The 11,194-nt window shown below is 38.9% G+C and overlaps 1 long non-coding RNA gene across 1 annotated transcript; it reads left to right on the forward strand.

Moving 5' to 3' along the window:
* On the forward strand, positions 538-9,441 carry LOC110267138. The gene is made up of 3 exons (XR_002354487.1): positions 538-620; positions 8,670-8,697; positions 9,344-9,441. It is a non-coding gene; the product is annotated as an uncharacterized LOC110267138 (long non-coding RNA).

The raw sequence follows: 11,194 nt of genomic DNA on the forward strand, positions 1-11,194 counted from the left end.
TTGAAATATTTGGTTACCTTGTAACTTGTCTTCTTCCACCTAATCAGATAACATTTATCTTAAGTAAATTAACCCTTTTGATGTTGTAGGGAATTGCAGAACAACAAACTTTCAGGCCCCTTGCCTGATTACGTTTCCAACTTGACAACCCTGCAATATCTGAATCTTGCTGGCAATAACTTCATTGGCTCTGTACCAGCTTCATGGGCTCAACTTTCCACTCTCAAACATTTGTAAGACTACACTTCAATTTACCTTTTTAGCCACTTCTTCTATCCTTATATGCATGCATGAAACAACTTATGTATGTGGCCATCTTGGATAGGGATCTTTAATCAAATCGTCTCACTGGAACTATCCCATTGCAACTCTTTTCAATTCCAATGTTCAAGTATGTTTCTGTGCACGTTCTCAAGTATTTTCATAATTATTTCATTTATAAACTTTAATTATCAATACTTCAACCCTGTGTGAGAGATTTTATTTCTGGTAGTGAAATTTATGAGAGCAATATTTATATAATAAGTTCTTTCAGGTTAAGTTATCTATGCACTTTCAGGTTGAGTTGACTGAAAGTCCTGATGGGCCACTTGTAGCGTTGGCATTTAAGTTGGAGGAAGGTGATGCACGGAAAACTTGTCTCATAACAAATTTCCTTCGGCAAGTGTACCGAATTTGTCGTCAAGTAAAAACTCACAATAGAGTGAGGTCGAATCCCACAGGGATTGATTGATCAAGCAACTTTAATTAGAGGAATGTTCTAGTTGAGCGAATCAGAATTTGAGTTGAGAATTGTAGAAAATTAAATGGCGGGAAAGTAAATAACAGAAAAGTAAATGTTAGAAATAAAGAGATGAATGTAGATGACGGAAAGTAAATTGCAGAATCTTAAATGGGAATGGGGTAATTGCTCATAAAAGTGACAGAAAATAAAGAGAATGGGTAAGATCAGAAATGGGGAGTTTATTGGGCTCAGGAGATGTTGCATTCTCCGGATCAATTTCATTTTTCATCTCTTCCTCAATCAATGCACTCATTGATCTCCTTGGCAATCTTAAGTGATCGAATTACAATTCCTTGTAATTCAATCTCTCAAATCTTGATCAATAGCCAATTCCTTCATCAATTGCTCATGAGAAGAGATGAAGTATGGTCACTGATTATACCACATGCATTTCACAAATCAAGTGTTGAGAGGATTATAGTCACATATCCATCCAAACCCAATTTGGTCCAGCATGAGAAAGCATTTCTAGCATGATCTCTTCATTCCTCTTTCAAGGTTCAGAAGAGATCCAAGTTTGAATAGCTTCTTTTCCAAGATAACTACCCAATTGGATGAAGATCAAAAGCTTTCAAGTAAAATCAAGAGAAAAGATAGAAGAAGAATAATGAGAACTAGTATTGATCCATCAAATTACAACAGAGCTCCTTAACCCAATGAAAGGGGTTTAGTTGTTCATAGCTCTGGAAAATAAAAACAAAGATGGAGAATACATGATGAAACTAGAAGTGCAGAGAAAGTAAAATACAGAGAGTAGTTCTATGCCAAGAGGCTCCCTATAATTTCCAACTCCCTCTTTTTCAATTCAAAGCTACTCCTATATATACTACTCTTCTGATCTTCTAGTTGGCTCTTCAAGTCTTGGGTATGGGCCTTTAGATCTTGAGTTTGAAGCAATTATCTTCTTCATTGGGCTTAGCTTTACTTGCAGAGAGAAAGTGTGAAGTGGACAGAGATTTTAGCTCAGGACGTTAGGGTTGTTAACGTTTAGTGAAAATTTGAATATTTACCCAAAACTAGCTTATTTTCTAAGGAAATGCATGAAACTACCCTAAAAACAGTTAAGAAAAGGTCAGTGAAACTGGCCAAAATGTCCTGGCATCACAATACCAAACTTAAAGCTTGCTTGTCCCTAAGCAAGTACTGGAACAAGAGAATGATGAATGGAATGCCAAGAGAAATGAGTCATTCTTGTGGAGGTCATGCCCCTGGTTTTATGGTGGTTTCATGCATAGCAACTTAGATTCATTCCTGGCTTTCAGACCTTTATCATGTCCTAGAATACTCACTGTGATTGCATCCCATGAGACTTTTATTCATTGATCCTTTTATTGTTATTTCAGGGCTTATTTGTGTTCTTAGGCTAAGTGCTCTGTAAGGGGGCGACTCTTTAAGATAAGGTTTCAGCCAACACTCCCGAACCAGTTGGTTCAAGGTGCTAGGTGTTAAGACACCCCTAAGGACTTACTCCCTCAAGTCTCTTTCCCCCATACATACACACCACAGGCATATAGTTTATTTATTTTCTTTTCTTGAGACCTTAGTGTCCAGCACCTCTTTGGGTTACTAAATGCTCTGTGGTGAAGGTTACTCTTGATAGTGGACTTTCAGCTGATAATCCCGAGTTAGTTAACCCAAGTTACCAAGTGATAAGGCACCCCTAAGAGCTTATTCATCCAAGTAGATCCCTCACACAGGAGCACCATAGACACATGCCTTAAGATTAAAACCATTGGTGCCTAGCCTTATTGCTTACTCTTTTTCTTTTATTTTTCAACCTTTATTGTTCTTTCCCTTTTTCTTATTAGGATCTTCTTATTTAGCTAGTCTCATGGGGTGTGTCTCAAGCCTAGTATTCATGACAGATAGTTGTCTTCCCACCTTATGGTTGAACCAACTTAGCTAACTTATGACTATACCATAAACTCATGAACTTACTCCATAGTATGAACTCCTCTCTGGTCTTTTGAAACACTCATTCTCTTTTTCATTTGATTCAAAGGGACAAGCATACAAGTAAGCAAAGTACGGATGTAGTGACATAAAGATTAGCAAACATAGACCTCTTCAACCAAAAACTTAGAAGACAAAATAAAAATAATTCAAACTAACATGGAAGCAAGTTCTATTTCATACAAGATCTTCCTTATTTAAAGCATAGAGAAAGATGGACCAAAGAAGGAACTCCACCACCTTTTACTCTTGTGGATGCCCATGCTTTCCTCCTTGTTTGTCTTCTTTGTGTCCTCTTGCATTCCCTCACATCCGTGCCAATCTTGCTTGCTTCCAATCCTGAAGTGCCTTCCTCACTGATTCATGACTCTCTTCCACCCTTTGTCTTTCTTCTCGTGCTAATTCATCCCTCATTTCTTCATACCTTGTGATTCCTGGATGCAATATAGGCAGCTGTCCTACCAAGTAACCGAGCCTGGCTTGAGTATTTATATGATGCCCAGTCTCGCTCAGGTAAACTCCTTCTGCGAATGCCCTTTGCTCGTCCAATAGTTCTGCCTGTTCTATTTGTCTTCGATGCATCTCATGTATATGTGCACCTTGATGTGCTTGGATGTTGATTAGCCTCTGGATGGATTCTTGTTGCTTATTTTGCCTTTGCTCCATCCAGTGAAATGTTTCACTCCATTGTTGTCCTTGACTCAGTTGCTGATCCATCATTTGCTTTTGCCACTCTCCTTGTTGAGTCATCCATCTTGAGAGTGACTCCTCTTGCTGCCCCATCATCTGTAGTTGAAGCTCTCTCTGTGCTCCTTATAAAGATAAAATAAGAAAAGTAAGAATTAATATAAAAAAAATTTAAACTCTACGGCTAGAATAATAAAAAGAAGAAAAGATTTTGTTTATTCATGAACTCCAACTAACTAACTAACTGTATATCCTTATATGCACATTGGTGGCACCATGGGGTGACACCAAACTTAGTTTGGAGCACTGTGATGAAAAGTTCTGTTCAAAGCTCCAAAACTAGCATGCTCTCAATTGCATTCATGCTTTCTTGGCATGCTTTGAACACCAAACTTGTTCTTCACTATATACTGCCTATTACGGATTTCACCAGGTGTTTGTCAAGTCTGGGTTGGAATTCATGAATATTTACTTATTCACTATTTTCTAAAAGCATATAAAACATGGGTTGCCTCCCATGAAGCGCTTCTTTAGCGTCACTAGCTTGACGTTTCTCCCTCATCAGGGTGGTTGGTAATGCTTAAAGTCCTCCCCTCTGATCCTTAATATTAGCTCCTCTCGCTCCACATCTATGAGTGCTCTGGCTGTAGCTAGGAATGGTCTTCCCAATATGATTGGGTGGGTGTGACTCTCTTCCATGTCCAGGATGACAAAGTCTGTGGGAAGAAAGTATTTCCCAACCTTTACCAACACATTTTCCACCACTCCTATTACTTGTTTTTGAGTTTTGTCTGCTAGTCTAATGACTACATCTGTGGGCATTATCTCATTGATCTTTAGCCTCTTCACCAGGGATAAGGGCATTAAGTTGATGCTTGCTCCCAAATCGCAGAGTGCCTTATCAAACATTGTTTCTCCTATGGTATAGGGCACATGAAAACTCCCTGGATCTTTTCTTTTTGTAGGCAACTGTAGTTGAATGAGGGCACTACACTCTTTGTTCATCACTATAGTTTGGCCTCCCTTGAGTGAGCTTTTCCTGGGAAGCAGCTCCTTCATATACTTGATGTATGCAGGCATTTGTTGAATAGTCTTGATGAATGGTATGTTAACATGCAGAGATGCAAACAAATCTAGAAACCTTGAGTATATTCTCTTCTCCACAGCACCATTGAGCAGTTGGGGAAAAGGTGCATAGAGTCTCAGCAGCTCCTGTTATGAGATTTCTGGTTCTTGGTAATCTTTTTCCTCCTTCTCTGCTGAGATGTCTCCAGGTTGTTATGCCGACTTGTTTGGCTTGTCCTCAATCTCCTTATCACTTATAGTGACAATCTTGCAATCTTCGCATCTTACTTTCTTTGTTTTACCTCTCGGATTCTTCGCTGTGTCACTTGGGAATCCATCTGTGGGTTTGGGAATCTGCTCAGAGAGATACCCCACTTGGGATTCCAATCTCTTGATTGTGTCTCCCTGGTTTTTGAAATTGGCTCGCACTTCCTCCTTGAACACCTTGTTGTCTTGAATCTTCTTGCCTATGTTTTCAAGTAGATTCTCAATCCTTGTGAGTCTGTCATCAAATGATTGTAGATCGGGATTAGAGGTGGAAGGATGAGGTAAGTTATTTTGCTTTTGATATGGATGTGGAGAGCTGTTGTTATGGGAGTGTTGATATGGTCTAGATGTGAAATGTTGGTGAGCTGCATTGTTGGGATTTGGGCGTCTTTGATCAAGGCTTTGGTCTTGTTGATTTCCCCACCCAAAGTTTGGGTGATTCCTCCATCCAGGGTTATAGGTCTTAGAGTATGGATCATGGTTTTGCCTAGGTGAATTCCCAATGTAGTTGGCTTGCTCCTGACTACCTTCTGCTTCTTCATTCACTCCTTCATGGGTTGTTGATGAAGTAGTGATTGCTGCTACTTGGTTCCTCTCCATCTTCTTGGTGAGGTCAACCAGCTGCTGGGTAATGAGCTTGTTTTGGGCCAGCAGAGCATCTACATTGTTTAGCTCCATTACTTCTCTAGTGTTGCCTCTTTCAGAAGCATAGAAATAATCATTCTCTGCTACTGTTTCAATGACATCTATGGCTTCCTCAATGGTCTTCTTCTCGTTCAAAGATCCTCCGGATGAATGGTCTACTGCCTTCTTTGATTCATATGACAGGCCTTTATAGAAAATGTGCAGCTGCACCCATTCGTTGAACATATCTGGTGGGCACCTCCTTGTTAGGTCTTTAAACCTCTCCCATGCTTCATACAGAGTCTCACCATCTTGTTGCCTGAAAGTTTGGACCTCAGCTCTCAGCCTATTGATTCGTTGAGGGGGGTAAAATCGTGCTAAGAATTTGTTCACCATATCTTCCCAAGTCGTCAAGCTCTCCTTTGGGAAAAACTCCAGCCACTTGGCTGCCTTATCCTTGAGTGAGAATGGAAATAAGAGCAGTCTATAGGCGTCAGGATGAACACCATTAGACTTCACTGTGTCACATATTCTCATGAAGGTGGTTAGATGTTGATTGGGGTCTTCTTGGACACTTCCTCCGAACGAACAGTTGTTCTGAACAAGGGTGATGAGCTGTGGTTTTAGTTCAAAATTGTTGGCATGGATGGTTGGCTTTTGAATGCTACTTCCACAGTTTCCTGGGTTTGGATTGATGTAAGAGCCTAAAACTCTTCTATCCTCCCTAGCATGATTTTCTCGACCTCCTCCGCCATGGTTGTAAGCCTCTTCTTCATGATGGTTCTCCATGTTTTCTTCCATGTTTGGTTCAAAGTATTCCTCCTCGTCCTCAGCACCAACTACTCTTTTTCCTCTTGCTTCCCTCCTTAATCTAAAGAAGGTTCTCTCAGGTTCAGAATCAAAGGAAGTTGAAGCCCTGCTTCTTCTCCCTGTTATACAACTAACAAAGCACAAGCAAGGAAAGTAAATGCAGAAAGTATTCTGTTAGAGTTACTGTTAGTGTGAGTGATGCAATATATCAAACAGTTAGTGGATTAGTGAACTGAATTGTAAATAACAAAGAAAATTGACAAAGTAGGGGGAAGGGAAGAAATTAACCAGAACTGAAAGTAAATTACTCAAACAGAAAATTAAATCAAACAAAACAAAAATGCTCAATCTAGTTATCTTCCAATTTAATCATTGTTGATGCACAATCAATCCCCGGCAACGGCGCCATAAACTTGATGCACGAAAAACTTGTCTCATAACAAATTTCCTTCGGCAAGTGTACCGAATTTGTCGTCAAGTAAAAACTCACAATAGAGTGAGGTCGAATCCCACAGAGATTGATTGATCAAGCAACTTTAATTAGAGGAATGTTCTAGTTGAGCGAATCAGAATTTGAGTTGAGAATTGCAGAAAATTAAATGGCGGGAAAGTAAATAACAGAAAAGTAAATGCTGGAAATAAAGAGATAAATGTAGATGACGGAAAGTAAATTGCAGAATCTTAAATGGGAATGGGGTAATTGCTCATAAAAGTAAATGACAGAAAATAAAGAGAATGGGTAAGATCAGAAATGGGGAGTTCATTGGGCTCGAAGATGTTGCATTCTCCGGATCAATTTCATTTTTCATCTCTTCCTCAATCAATGCACTCATTGATCTCCTTGGCAATCTTAAGTGATCGAATTAAAATTCCTTGTAATTCAATCTCTCAAATCTTGATCAATAGCCAATTCCTTGGTCAATTGCTCATGAGAAGAGATGAAGTATGGTCACTGATTATACCACATGCATTTCCCAAATCAAGTGTTGAGAGGATTATAGTCGCATATCCATCTAAACCCAATTTGGTCCAGCATGAGAAAGCATTTCTAGCATGATCTCTTCATTCCTCTTTCAAGGTTCAGAAGAGATCCAAGTTTGAATAGCTTATTTTCCAAGATAACTACCCAATTGGATGAAGATCAAAAGCTTTCAAGTAAAATCAAGAGAAAAGATAGAAGAAGAATAATGAAAACTAGTATTGATCCATCAAATTACAACAGAGATCCCTAACCCAATGAAAGGGGTTTTGTTGTTCATAGCTCTGGAAAATGAAAACAAAGATGGAGAAGACATTATGAAACTAGAAGTGCAGAGAAAGTAAAATACAGAGAGTAGTTCTATGGCAAGAGGCTCCCTATAATTTCCAACTCCCTTTTCAATTCAAAGCTACTCCTATATATACTACTCTTCTGTTCTTCTAGTTGGCTCTTCAAGTCTTGGGTATGGGCCTTTGGATCTTGAGTTTGAAGCAGTTATCTTCTTCATTGGGCTTGGCTTTACTTGCAGAGAGAAAGTGTGAAGTGGGCAGAGACTTTAGCTCAGGACGTTAGTGGTGTTAACATTCAGTGAAAATATGGGTTCGAGAACGTTAGTGACAATTACCTTTTTCACTAACGTTCCTTACCAAAGTAAGAGCCACGTTAACTTCAACGTTAGTGGCACAAACGTTGCCACTAACGTTGCCTCTATGTCCTTCGCACACGTTATTAGGACTCACCTTTCCCAGTAACGTTGAGAAGTCTCCCCCTTCCTTACGTTAGAGTCCACGTTAACTTAGTTAACGTGGCTCTTTTAACGTATGCTTGCCAACCTTCGAGAACGTTAGTGACACTTACCTTTGTCACTAACGTTCCAATGTGCCCTTAGCTCCCACGTTAGAGTCCACATTAACTAGGTTAACGTGGCCTCTAACGTGGCTGTGCTAGCCATCTCCAACGTTAGTGACAAAGGTGAATGTCACTAACGTTGGCTCATCATCTCTCCTCCTCATGTTAGCTTCCATGTTAACTAAGTTAACGTGGGAGTTAACGTGGCTCATTGTGGCTTGTGTGGGCTCCTTCCAATGTTAGTGACAATGTTAGGTGTCACTAACGTTGGCGATCACCATCCTTCTTCACGTTAGCTTCCACGTTAACTAGGTTAACGTGGGAGTTAACGTGGCTTATTGGGGCTTATGTGGGTTAATCCCAACGTTAGTGACAATGTTTGGTGTCACTAACGTTGTCGACCACCCACTTTCTTCACGTTAGCTTCCACGTTAACCTACTAGGTTAACGTGGAAGTTAACGTGGCTTATTGTGACTTGGTCATGCAAAATCCTCATGAAATCATGTAAAGTGCACAATGTATGCTTGAATCAATATGTAATTGAATATCTACCCAAAACTAGCTTATTTTCTAAGGAAATGCATGAAACTACCCTAAAAACAGTAAAGAAAAGGTCAGTGAAACTGGCCAAAATGCCCTGGCATCAGAAGGGCAGTTTGGCCAGTTGACATATTTAAGGTAATATAACTTCAAACTCTTTTTCAACATATATATGGCAGTATCAAGTAAGAGAAGTCGGCTGTTATGAGATGAGAGCAATTCTTGGCGGCATAATCGTACATGAGTGGTCGAAGTACTTTAGAGCTCACATGATTACAAAAAGAAGTCACATCTCATATGACTATGTAACAACTGGTACCAATTGTAGGTAGAAAAGAGATCAAACAGTACAGAAACTGAAGGAAATGGTAAAATCCAATGTGGCTTTACCCTTCCCCAGGTCATGTGTTCTTTACTGAGAAAGGAAAAAACAATGTGTGACAAATGGCAGGCTTTTGAGAGACCTAGCACTCTCCTAGTCTGATTCTAATACCAACAATCTGAATGCCCTCCTCAGCATTTTGTCACCTCCCAATATACTCCTCAACTCTCTTTTTCTAACAAAATCATTTTACTACCCCTCCCCTCCTCCCCCTCCTGAGCATTTTGTTCTCCCACAACCGAGATTTACTCATTTCACTCTCACCATTAACCATTTTATCACTTTCCCTGTGTGTGTGTTTGTCTGCATATATTTTGTTTTGAATGTGTTAACTTTGTAAATAACACAAAATTATTGGATTGTTTTCTCATTTTTCCTACCCCCCGGCTTTGGGTGTTGAAGAATTTACGAGGGTGTGATCCGCAAGGGCGAGTTTATTATTAATGTAAACACCGGCAAGAAGATCAAGGTAAACTCTAAGGTTTTTGTGATTGTGTTATTCATGTGCATATGTGCAATTGAATCCTAGAATTTTTTTTGGCTAATGCTATGCTATAAATCATAGCTTAACTCAAGATTTTTCCAAACACAGCTTTGCAGTAATGTTTTGTTGAAATCTTCAGCTTTTTATTATTTCCTTTAGATTTCATCTTGGGAAGAGTAATAAATTGCATGGCATAAGATTATAGCAATTATTCAATTTTAATCTACCCTAGGTTCATGATGTATTTTTATTCTTGTTTTGAAATCATAACATTATAGTTTGGAATGAAACTAAGTTACCTAAGTTACTAATAAGAACAAGAAAATAGTATCAGCCAAAAATGCCGAAATCCAACCACCACCAATTAATGGCATCCTACAGTTATGGACTAAGAGTCTATGTCACTTAACCCTAAATATATCAACCTAATAAGACCTTAGGTTTATTAATTGGAGCCTTTACTTTAGTTGATATGAAAGTAGCCTTTACTTGTGTACTTTTTTATCTTAATTTATTTCATGTTTTCAGGACATATTGAAGAAAGTCCAGCTTCTTTTCTCTCGTGCTATGGTTGTTGATTCAATACAAACTCTTGATCTTATTAACACTGTTAGTAATTTTCTTTTAACTCTATTAACACTTTTTTTTCTATCATTTGTCAATGTCTTTAAATTTAACATTTTGTTTTGATTTATGTATTCTCCAGTAGCCAAACAAAAAGGCCTATAATGAGACACTCTTGAAGCTTGCTGGGTTGTTTCAGAGAAATCTTGAGACATTCACCAATCACAAGATTGGCAAGGACAACAAACTCACTGAACAGATTTTGGCAGCTAGACCAGTGTTTTAAAAATGGAGAATGCATGCTGTGTTAAAGTGGGGTGGCTGGGATTCAGGATTATTAAATAGTAGATTTGTTACTCCTACTAAAACGTGGCCATATCCCACAAACCTGGCACGCTTCAAAAGCGTGGCCATTGTTTCAGCTATCGGCACGCTTAAAAAGTGTAGCCATATGTTTACCCTATTGGCACGTTTAAAAAGTGTAGCCATATCTTCCCCTATCTTCACGCTTTTAAAGAGTACCCAAAGCATACATTCTGGGACGTTTTAAAAGCGTGGCGATATGTGCACTTTTCGGTACGCTTTTTAATCGTACCTATAGGTTAAAACCTATAGGTACGCTATGGCCACGCTTTTTAAGTGTGGCAAGAGATGAAAGCGTGCCAACAAAAAAAGCGTGTCGATAGATCCACAAAAGTGTGACGATATAGCAACCGGCACGCTGGTAGATGTGACCCTTTTAAAAGCGTGCCGATAGCTCAAAAAGCGTGCCGAAAAGCTATTGGCATGCTTTTTTGCACTTTTCGGCACACTTTTAAAGCGTTGCAGAAAGCTTATTTTCTTGTAGTGTCTTTTCAAGGTACATGCTGCTCTCCCTCGTTTGGTTTTGCATCTTCATGATGAAGATGTTGGTGTTCGATTGGCCTGTCGGGTAATCAGCTACTATCTTGGAATTTCTTGAATTGGAGACTTGCAAAGAAGCTTGTAACGGAATTAATTATTTCTTTTTGAAACAATGTAGAAATGATGGAAAAAACTTAATTTTAAAATTCTGATTTCTCAACTAGAAGGTAGAGAAACAAATATAGGAGAGGATGAAGATGGTGAACGTACGTCTGAAGAGTGATTAGTAGTTGTGATGCTAGTTAGTTAATAGACTTTAAATGATGTAATTATTAATATGAGAGTGTTACTTATTATTGTTA

Source organism: Arachis ipaensis, chromosome B09 (assembly GCF_000816755.2).
Source record: "Arachis ipaensis cultivar K30076 chromosome B09, Araip1.1, whole genome shotgun sequence".
Classification (NCBI taxonomy): Eukaryota; Viridiplantae; Streptophyta; class Magnoliopsida; order Fabales; family Fabaceae; genus Arachis; species Arachis ipaensis.